The following is a 10,502-nucleotide window of genomic DNA, read 5'->3' as shown; positions in this document are numbered from 1 at the left end:
AAAAAGATGAGACACAGAAAAGAGCAAGTGTTCTGAAGTGTAACCCAGTCAGCTGCACTAGGACTCAGGTTACATTTCAGGCTCCAAGAACTTACGTTCTTTGTCTTTTTTACACATAAGTATTACTGACTTTGTCTCAAAGCATAGATGTCCTCTGGCTCCATCCTAGGGAGGACTGGAAAGCAAAGTAATGAGGAGAATAACAAACAACATTTATTGAGTGTCTACTATGTGTCAAACACCATCCCAAATAACCTTAAATAACTATCATTTAACCTTACAACAAACCTATAAAGTAGATATATTATTATTTACATTTTAAAAATGAGAAAACCAATGACTGAGGATAAAGCAAATTGACCAGTCATACAGGTATTAACAGGTGATGGAGTTAGGATTTGAACTTGAGCTTTTTTACCCCAACCTTCTTGATCTTAGGTACCCTATTGATTAAAAAAATGTAGTTAAGAGCAGTAATGGAACAGTTTCTTCTCTTTTCCCCAACTCCTAACACAAGAGTGCCTCAGTCTTTGGTCCTCTTCTCTTTCCTTACAATCAGATCCTTACTGAGCTCAGCTAGTGTTATGACTTTGAGTGACATCTATATGCTGACAAACTCCCAAATTTATATCTTCAGTACAGCTCTCACCCATGAGTGCCAAACTCATATATCCAATTGCCTTCTTGACATTTCCACTTTGATACGAGCTAAATACCTCAAACTTAACAACCCCAACCTGAAGTGATCTTCCACTGCAGTCATAATCCTCCCACAGCCTTTCACTTCTCAGTTAATGGCAACTCCATTATCCTAGTTGCTCAGGTCAAAAATCTGAGTCTTTCTTAACTCTGTCTTTCACTCCAATCCAATATGTCAGAAAATCTTGTTAGTGTCCTCTTCAAAATTTATTCAGAATCTGACACCTTCTGCTACCACCCCTGTGAAATCAGCCTGGTCCTGACCACCTTTCTTTCTCACCTGACTTACTCTAAAATCTCATAATTGGTTTCTCTGCTTCCAATCTCATCCATTTACTGTTTATTCTTTACAGAGTAGTCTGAGTGATCCTTTTAAAATGGAAGTCAGATCATGACAGTCCTCTGCTGAAGACCCAACAATGGCTCCAATTTCACCTACACAAAAAGCCTAAGTTTTATAATGGCTTGTAGGACCCTATGTGATCTGACTCTTTCTCAAAAATCTCTTGAGAGGAAGAGATTCCTCTCCTTCTCCTTCTTCTTCTCCTCTTCCTCCTGCTCGACTTTATTCTCACTTTTATTCTACTTCATTGTTCACTTACTCCATAACACAAGTTATAGAATGAGATGGAATTTAGTACTTATTTGGTAGTGTCTATTGAATGAAATTTGGATTATCTCTCTGGCTAAACAACTCCTCACTCAGTCCTGAAAGCAAGAGATGTGGAAATCACCTTTGACTACTCCCCCTCCATCATTTCTGTATTCAATTAGTTCCAAGAAGTAGACATGGCTCTCAACTCCATTTGTTTCCCTTCATCTGCATTGACCCTACCTGAGGGCAAGCCTCTTCATCTTCCACCAGCGTCACCGCAGCAATCCCCTAAGAGGTTTCCCTTTCATTGGCCTTTCCCCCCATCAATTCTCCATCCTACAGCAAAAGTTCTATTTCTAAAAGGCAAATCAGACATAATTTCTTGGCTTAAAAATCTCTATTTCTTTCCTTATATTTATAACTTCATTTTTTAAACATTTTGGATCAAGGATCCCTTGGGAGTCTGACAATATATGTGAATTTCCAAGAAAAGGACAAATAAGCACCAAAGTTTACACTAAATTTCAGGTGATTCACAGATGCTCTGAAAGTGTCCAAGGAAGTATTTGACTCCCAAGGATTCTACATTAACAAACCTTGGAGAGTTCACCAAAGTCCTTCAATCTCTGACCCATGACCATCAGCAGCCTCATATCCCATGACTACCTGTACTCTTCCAGACCTCACTCAGGGAAAATAGTTCCTAATTTCCTTGGAAAGTTAATCTTTCTTCTTCTCTGCCTCCAAAGCATACATAGTAATCATCACATTAGGCTTTAAGTATTTGTAAACATTTTCTCCCTCTTGGAGGTTTTGATTCTTTGAGGAGATGAATATTATATCAAATTTTTGGTTTATGTCATAGTCCTACCACAGATCCTAGGATATAGTTGGTATTCAGTAAACATTTACTGAGTGGCTATATAAAAACTTTTTTAAAAAGGGAGGAATGGTGATTTTTTTTTGTTAAAAATTTACCTATCCCAGCTTCTTCCATCCACTCTGAAATCAACCAGAAAAATATATAACTCAGGTATATCAAAGTACAATGTAATGGAAATTATATACAACATAGGTAAGTTTTCCCTTGATGATGAGCTTTGGAATTAAGGTTCTTATGGTTGACCTTTTCCAGTTCTTACTCTCAGAACTGAGTTGAGTTTTTGCTTCTGGTTATTCTTCTGATCTCTGGAAAAATAAAGTTCTGTCCAGGTTTGGCCTCTATTTGTCCAAATGTATTAACAGGAGAGCAAGCTCCATCATCAGTTTGTCTACTCATCAAGTCTTTTACTTGGTTTGCACAGTCTCTTCTCTCTTGTCCATAGCTCAGAACGGCATTTCTCACAGAACAGTCCATGGACTACCTGCATCGAAATCAACTTGGGTGCTTTTTTAAGGTATAGAGTCTAGGCCCCACCTTAAACCTACTATATGATACTTTGGGGAGGTAGAAAGAAAGTCTGCATTTTAAAACTTTCATAGAGGAATGCTCTATACACTAAAATTTGGGAACCATAGACTTAGAACTGACCTCTAATTTTCTTTCCATTATATGTATGGTGGATCTGGGTTCTGCCTTTTCTTCTTGACTCCCCTTTGTAAGATCACACCTTAAATACACCATAACTGGTGCATAACTTTTTAGTTAGTTAGTTAGTTAATTTCCATAGCTAGAACAAGATTAAGAGGAAGAGGGTGGAGCCAGAAAATTCTGGGCTAAAATCTCCCTCTGACATTACCTGGTCCTGACCACCATTCTTTCTCACTTTATTTACTGTAATAATCTCATAATTGGTTTCTTTGCTTCTAATCTCATCCATTCATTATTTATTTTTCACAGTGTGAGGTTACTTATACTCTCTAATCCTCATTTTCTGTAAATGAAAAGTAGGCTAATAATACTTCATAGAATTGTGAGAATTTAATAGGACAATGTATATAAACTATTTATTTAGTACAATTCACAACCCAAGTGAAGTGCTCAATAAATGGTAGTTATTAGTAACAGTAGTAATAATAAACACTCCTGAAATTTGTCATTTTCCTAGTAAGATATAAATATATTTCATAGTATACATGTGTTTACATGTAGATATGAGGATTAATTTTTAGTTAATAGAATAGTATATTAATATAATAAGAACACATTCTTCTAAGAGATCTCTCATTAGTAGATCACTTGCCTTGCCTTATTTACCTACCAAATTTGTCCTGTCATCTGACTCATGTCTGTCTGTCCAGCATTTTGACTACCAGCCTTAGCTCTGAAGCAGAGGTAGTTGAAGATCAAATATTATTCAGCTCTTAGGAAATCACTTTATTGTACCAGGAAATTTTTAAAGTACTCAGATGAATCATTATGAAGACTAATTTTGAAAACTGTGTTTGATCAGTATACAGTTTTGGTTGATAGCTCTGCTATTCCCAGAGGAAACTTAACAAAATATTTTCAAAGAGTAACACTTTGAAAGATTATGGAAGTGGAAAACTTGGGGGAACAACCATACCTAATAAGAATTCTTCATAAGTTTTCTCATTCATTAGACAAGTTTATGAACTGTGAATCATATTGATGGGGCCTCTTTATCAACTATGCCTAAAGTGAGATTCTGGAACGATCTCCTCAACAATGTGAAGAAAATGGATCAAGAAGATTCTCAAAGTTTTTTTCTGGAGAGAAAAAAAGTAAAACAGTACAAATTTGACTTAAGTCAGGCTTCTCTCTCTTGAGAATTTTGGTAAATCATAGCCATCCTGATGGTGTGTAGAATTTCTTCATTGTTAGAAACCTCTGAGTGAGAATGAAAGTGTAACACAAATTCCCATTTTTTAGTATGAAGCTTTCAGCAGGGATTCCATCAGCTCCTGAACTGCGGTCGAGCCTATCTGATGACTAGGAGGGGATTGAGTAGAATAGCACAAAGGACTCTCACATTTGGAATGTTTCAAGTCAGACTGTGAAATGCAACTTCCAATAGGCATTTGTCCTCTTTGCAATAGTCTTCATCTCCAGTTCTTAATATGCAGAATCATAAAAGGCTTTACTACAATGGGGGTGGAGAGCGGGGAGGTGAATAGGACTTTCTGTGGAGGCTTTTAAGGGACGGAGACATTTTAGCTATTAGACAACATTTCCAGAGAAAGGCCAAAACAGTAGGGAACAGTGGGAGATTGAATCTGGAGAGAAGGAAGTGCTGCCCATAAGCAGATGAGAATACAGAAGAGGACAGTTGACTGGATGGGGCACAGCATGCCACAACATTGTCAAAAAATCATGTATCTTCTGAGAGAGCTTCACCAGAACCTCTTGTCAGCTTTTTTTTTTTTACTGATGAGTCTTCTGTTATTTTCATTTCCTTCTCTCTCCAGCTCAGATTTCACAAAAAAATCACTTCAGTCACTCTCCCACTGCGATCCTCAACCTTGCCATCCTATTGTCCTTTTATGACTATCCTTATGGCTAAATCCTGAAAAAATTCTACTTGTCTTTTCCTGTGTGTGTGCTCAGTGTTCTAACCACTGTTGGAGAGAACCATGACCAGGCATTCATATGATGGACATTCAAAGATGCCCATTCATTGCTCTGTCAGGTTATACATAGAAGCTTTGTCAAGCCTTCAAAGACTTTAAATCCATGCCCCCTCCCCAAGCCTTCCTTTACGCTCTTAGTATAAAAGCACCTATTTTCCTGGAAATAAGGATGTTGTTGGATAGGAGTATCTTTGCTCTCTCCTTCCAGCCCCACAAGTGCAGCCACACTTTACCCACCCCTTACCTCTTTCCTCCTCACACTTGGAAAGGAGAGTTCTGGATCACATGACTTTTGTTCTATCAGTTTTCTTTTCTCGGACTTACCCATTCATCTTCTTCTCATGGACCTTTCTGATCAGCAAAACCAGGAAATATGTCTCCTACCTTAACCTGAAGTCCCCTTCACTAAGTGCCCTGCCCTTCCTCTTCATTCCAACCAAGCATTCTGAAAGAACTGTTGTGTTTTCTGGTTTAACCCCCTTGCCTTCCTTTCCCACCAGTCCACCAAGTGGTTTCTGTCCTTCTAGTCACTACATGCAATGGCTATTTTTCAATCCTTATCTGACTTGGCCTAGTCACTCTCCCCAAGCCATGGAATTCTTCACATGTTAATGCTCATATCTCAGCCCTGCTTTCACTCTCCAATCCAGCCTCCCTCTCTTCCATCCCTTAAATGGGAGGGGGGTTTTAGGGGGGTAAGTTTTGCTATGTCAGATGTTTGCATTTGTGTGTCAGTTGTTGTTCATGACCTCTAGTGTTACTGGTATTTTTCTAAATTATCTCTGAGAGTTGTTTTAAACTTTGAGGCTATCAGAATTTCATAGGCTTTGTCATAGGCATTGAAAATTTTCCAACTTTCAATTAAGGAAATTTTAATTTTATGTAGTAAAATCCTTTGGTCCTTTTTAATAGTTTCTGTTTTCAATGTTATGCTTAGAAAGATCTTGTTTTCACTAAGATTACATATTGATATTTTTACAATAATTTTTAGAGAAATTCTAGGTTCACATCAAAATTGAGGGGAAGGCACAATAACTTCCCATATACCCCTGATCCCGACAGCATAGCCTCCCCCATTATCAATATCCTACACCAGAGTAGTACATTTGATAAAATTGATTAACATACATTGATATATCATTATCACCCAAAGTCCATAGTTTATACTACAGTTCACCTTTGTTGTATATTCTGTGGGTTTCAACAAATGCATAATGATGTGTATCTGTTATTACACTATCATAAGTGTATTTTCACTACCCTAAAGAAGAATCCTCTGTGCTTCTCCTATCTATCCCTCTCCTAATGCCAACCCCGGACAACCAGTGATCTTTTTACTGTCTCCATACTTTTGCCTTTTCCAGAATGTCATATAGTTGATTTCATACATGTAGTCTTTTCAGGGTAATTTTCTTTCACTAAGTAATAAGCATTTAAAGTTCCTCCATGTCTTTTCATAGCTTGTTAGCTTAATTTTTTTTAGTGTTGACAATATTCCATTGTCTGGAAGTATTACAGTTTATTTATCTGCGTATCTACTGAAGGGCGTCACTTGGGCAATTATGAATAAAGCTACTATAAACACCCATGTGCGGGTTTTTATGTGGACATGTTTTCAACTCCTTTTGGAAAATACTGGGAAGCATGGTTGCCAAATCATGGTGAAAGTGTGTTTAGTGTTGTAAGAAACTACCAAACTGACTTTCAAAGTGGTTGTACTACTTTGTATTTTTATCAGCAATGAATGAGAGTTTCTGTTGTTCCACATCCTCCCCAGCAATTGGCGCCATCAGTACTGTAGACTCTGGCCGTTCTAATATGTATAAGGTGATTCAATTTTTCTTGTAATAGTTTTATGGTTAGTTTTTGAGATTTAAATATTTAACTTACTTAATGTTTATTTTGATGGAAGTTTACTACAGTGTGGAAAAGGGAGTTGATTTTAATTTGTTCCAAATGATAAGCCACTTGCCCCCAAATAACTTCCTCAATAAGACTGTTCCAAAGATATGTTCAGTGGCACACTTCATTTCAACCATCAATTTCTTAGAAATATATGTGTCCTTTTCTAGAATTTCTATTTTGTTCTGTTGTACTGTCCTATTTCTGGAACTATTCATTACTGCTTGTAATAATGTACATTTATAATGAAGTTCAGTAACTTGTAAGGCAACTAGACCTCTAAAAGTTTGTAATGACATCTTATATTTCATTTTTCCATATCAACTACAAATGCATTTGATCAAATTATGAGTAATTTATTATTGATGTTTCAACCACAATTTGTTAAATTTGTAAATTACTTTTGGAAACTATGGACAAATATATACTTTCGAGCTTTTTCTTCCAGATGTGATGTCTCCTTTTTTCATTCCCAGAAAAGAATTAAACCATTCTACCTATAGTTCTCCTTTTTCTTTTTAAATTTATTTGTGGTTAATTCATACTTTTGCTTTTGGTTAATACTGTTAATGGAATGGAATTTTTATTTTTTACTATATTTTTATATAGAGGCTCTAGGTGATTATCTTGATTACAGATAATTTACAAACCTCCTTAGTGGTTTTATTAATTTTGCAGTTTATTCAATAGGGTTTTTAAATAGTGTTTTAGTATGCTATTTGCAAAAAAATAAGATAACTTTTCTTTCTAATAAATATATATTTAAAAGTTTGATTGATATCTGACTGTAATGTGAAGAAACTTCAGAAAAATATTAAAAGAAATGGAGGTGTTTTTACTCATTTAACTTGAAAGTCTCTGATTTTATTATTAGGTATGGTATTATGTGTTTAATAAGCATATCTGATATGTATATATTTATTTGTGTAACCTAGAATATCTCTAGAAAAACAGTCCATAGCCAGTAACAGTGATTGTGTCTGGAAAAAGTTTGACTGATGAAGGTAGAGGAATATACTCAATGAATACACTCTCATAGCTTTTGAATTTTATGCCATTTACATATATAACCCACTTAAACAACAAATAATAAAATTAACCAATTAAAACAATATCTGTTGTCTTATTGAGAAAGTATTTATTTAGTCCTAGTTTCTAAGGCTTCTGAAAAGTCAGCAGTGGGGTATATTAAATGTGTGTTTATTTCTATGTTCATTGGCCTGATCATATGATTTTTTTTTGTTTGATCTTTGGATATCATATATTTAAAATGTGTCTAATTTTAAACCATAATCACTGGTTGTAGTATTTTAGGGTTTTTTTTTCTGAAGGTATATAGCATTTTATTTAGCATATTCATATGTATGGTCAAAAATGAGATTTGTTTTGATATTTTGATTATGTTTTAATGTTACTATTATAAAACAAATTGACAAGTCTTCTTTAATTTTCTATACTGTTTATTTTGCATGGAATTCATCCAATGCTTGAAAAATTGAAAGAACTTATCTATAAACCACCTTGGTCTAAAGCTTCTTTGGAAGAAATATTTTGATAAAATCTTTATAATATTTATCTTAATAAAATAATTGCTACAATTTTATTAAGGTTTTCAACTAAGCAAATATACTTTAATACTTGTTATGAATTATTGACTTGAAAGACACCTTCTAAGTACAGTATGGAGGTGATTTTATATCAAATTAGCCCACACTGTGATCACCTGTAGTAAAAGTCACCAAAAAGTGACATCTTTAACACAAAGAGTTTAATTCCTAATTTAAAAATGAAAATATTTCTTTCATAAATCATCAAATCTTGCTCTTATTGAAGTGAAAATACATAATTTATATTGGAGAAATAATCAGCTAACTCACATGGTTGTGTGTATTCACTGATAACAGAAACCAACTCTTAAAAATACTTGATTTTCAGAGTCCATAATGGTAGCAACTGAAGTGACAAATTTCTTATGCTAGAGAACAAACTCTGTAACTCAACCATATCTCTGCCAGTCATGAATCATCGAGTCTTGGTTTTACTTGTGGGATAAATATATCTGTTATGCATACCTTCTTGTCCTTTTGGTGTAACTATATATTTCTTTCTTTGCCACCATTTTTATTTATGTGCATCCTACCTCTGATACTCACAATGGAGACTTAACTTGGAGCATATCAATTAAATCCACCAGCATTCTTTTTGCTGTATGATATTGCAGAATCAAAAGAGCAACTGTGCCGGAGTATTTACCACATTTCTTAAAAGGTAGAAGCAATAGCTGGAAAAGGGAGTGAGGTGAACATTTGATCAAGATGACAAGCACCAGTGGATTCCTGCTGCTCAGTGGAACACAAGCCCGATGACATGCGTTTGGTGTCATTTCAATGTAGATTCTGACAGAGGCCAATTTATGGTCCAATTTATGTCCTCACTCTCCTACCAAGGCCAAGCAAGCTATAAAATGTAATAAGAATTTCTTCAATCAATGTCCAGAGGAAAAACAAATCACTCAGTTAGTGACACAATATTGCATCAACACTCCGGTAAAGTTCTCACAAGTGTGTGACGTGCCCCCAAGCTACAAAGAGCACTGAGACTAAAAACCGCCATAGCAACGCCACATCCTAATGGAGGAGCTCCTAAACTTTATAGCTGTTAATAATAGGTCATCAGCTTTCTTTTTCCTTTATTCTAATAGGACTCTCATTTGGGGGGAAAGGGAAAGGAAAATTAAATAAATAAATGAATTCCTATTCTCCTTCTGAGATTTCATTTTAGACTTATTTCTGACCTCCTTGCTGCCAACTCCACCATTCCTTTTCCTCCTACCTCTTTCCCTTCCTGCTAGACTCCCCTTTACACAGAAAGTTATTTATTTGTCCCTTGGCAGATCATTCCAACTCGGGCTCCTAGTGAGGAAACACAGATTAGTCCCTGACCACAGTTTTCATCCAGCCAGCTGTGGACTTGGGGTATTTCCCGTCTGTCTCTTCTTTTAGATGTTTTCCAAATAGATGTATGTTGTCAAGCACTGTTACAAGTCAATGCATGGAAGGGTTTCAGAGAAGAAAAGGGGAGAATTGGCTATCCATGAGGTCTAATTGTTTTTTATTTGTTTCTTCCAAATCCTGCTTTAAGATTGTCACTGTGCAACACACACACACACAGAAGCTCTATTTCAAATGTGGCAGCATGTTTGTGTGCACTGAGGGCTAGAAGTCACAATAATTTTGTTACTGGCACTGGAGACAAAATGGCTAACCTGAGGCACTTTATATTTGAAAGTGTTTGCCTTCAGAATATGGGGAAATTTCCAGAGCAGGGCAGGAAAACAGTGCACATTTTTGAAAGAGACACTTCTTATGTTTTTAGTAAAAGAATAGGTGAAGAGTAAAGAGGGCAGAGAATGCTGGGAGACACTGTGGTGGACTGGAATGAGAACTGGGGCAGCTCTGGTCACACTGCAGTGCTGACACTTTGTGACCCTAGAACAGGTTGGGAAGGGACCCCCAACTTAGCAGCGCTTCTGTGAAAGTCCATGCTACAACACATGAAAGAGTGTAACACAGTAACTAACATCAGTATTTGGTAATATATCTAAAATATTTATATAGAAAAATTTATTTTTATCCCAAGAAGCACTCAGACTATATACAGTATACACCAACAGAAATAAAAAGAAGTATATCATGCATTTTCTGCAAATTCATAGTACAAAAGATAGTGCCTTTTGAATACATAATATAAAAAAGACCCAATATAATACAAAAAT

Source organism: Phyllostomus discolor, chromosome 9 (genome assembly GCF_004126475.2).
Source record: "Phyllostomus discolor isolate MPI-MPIP mPhyDis1 chromosome 9, mPhyDis1.pri.v3, whole genome shotgun sequence".
Classification (NCBI taxonomy): domain Eukaryota; kingdom Metazoa; phylum Chordata; class Mammalia; order Chiroptera; family Phyllostomidae; genus Phyllostomus; species Phyllostomus discolor.
This window is presented reverse-complemented; position numbering follows the sequence as displayed.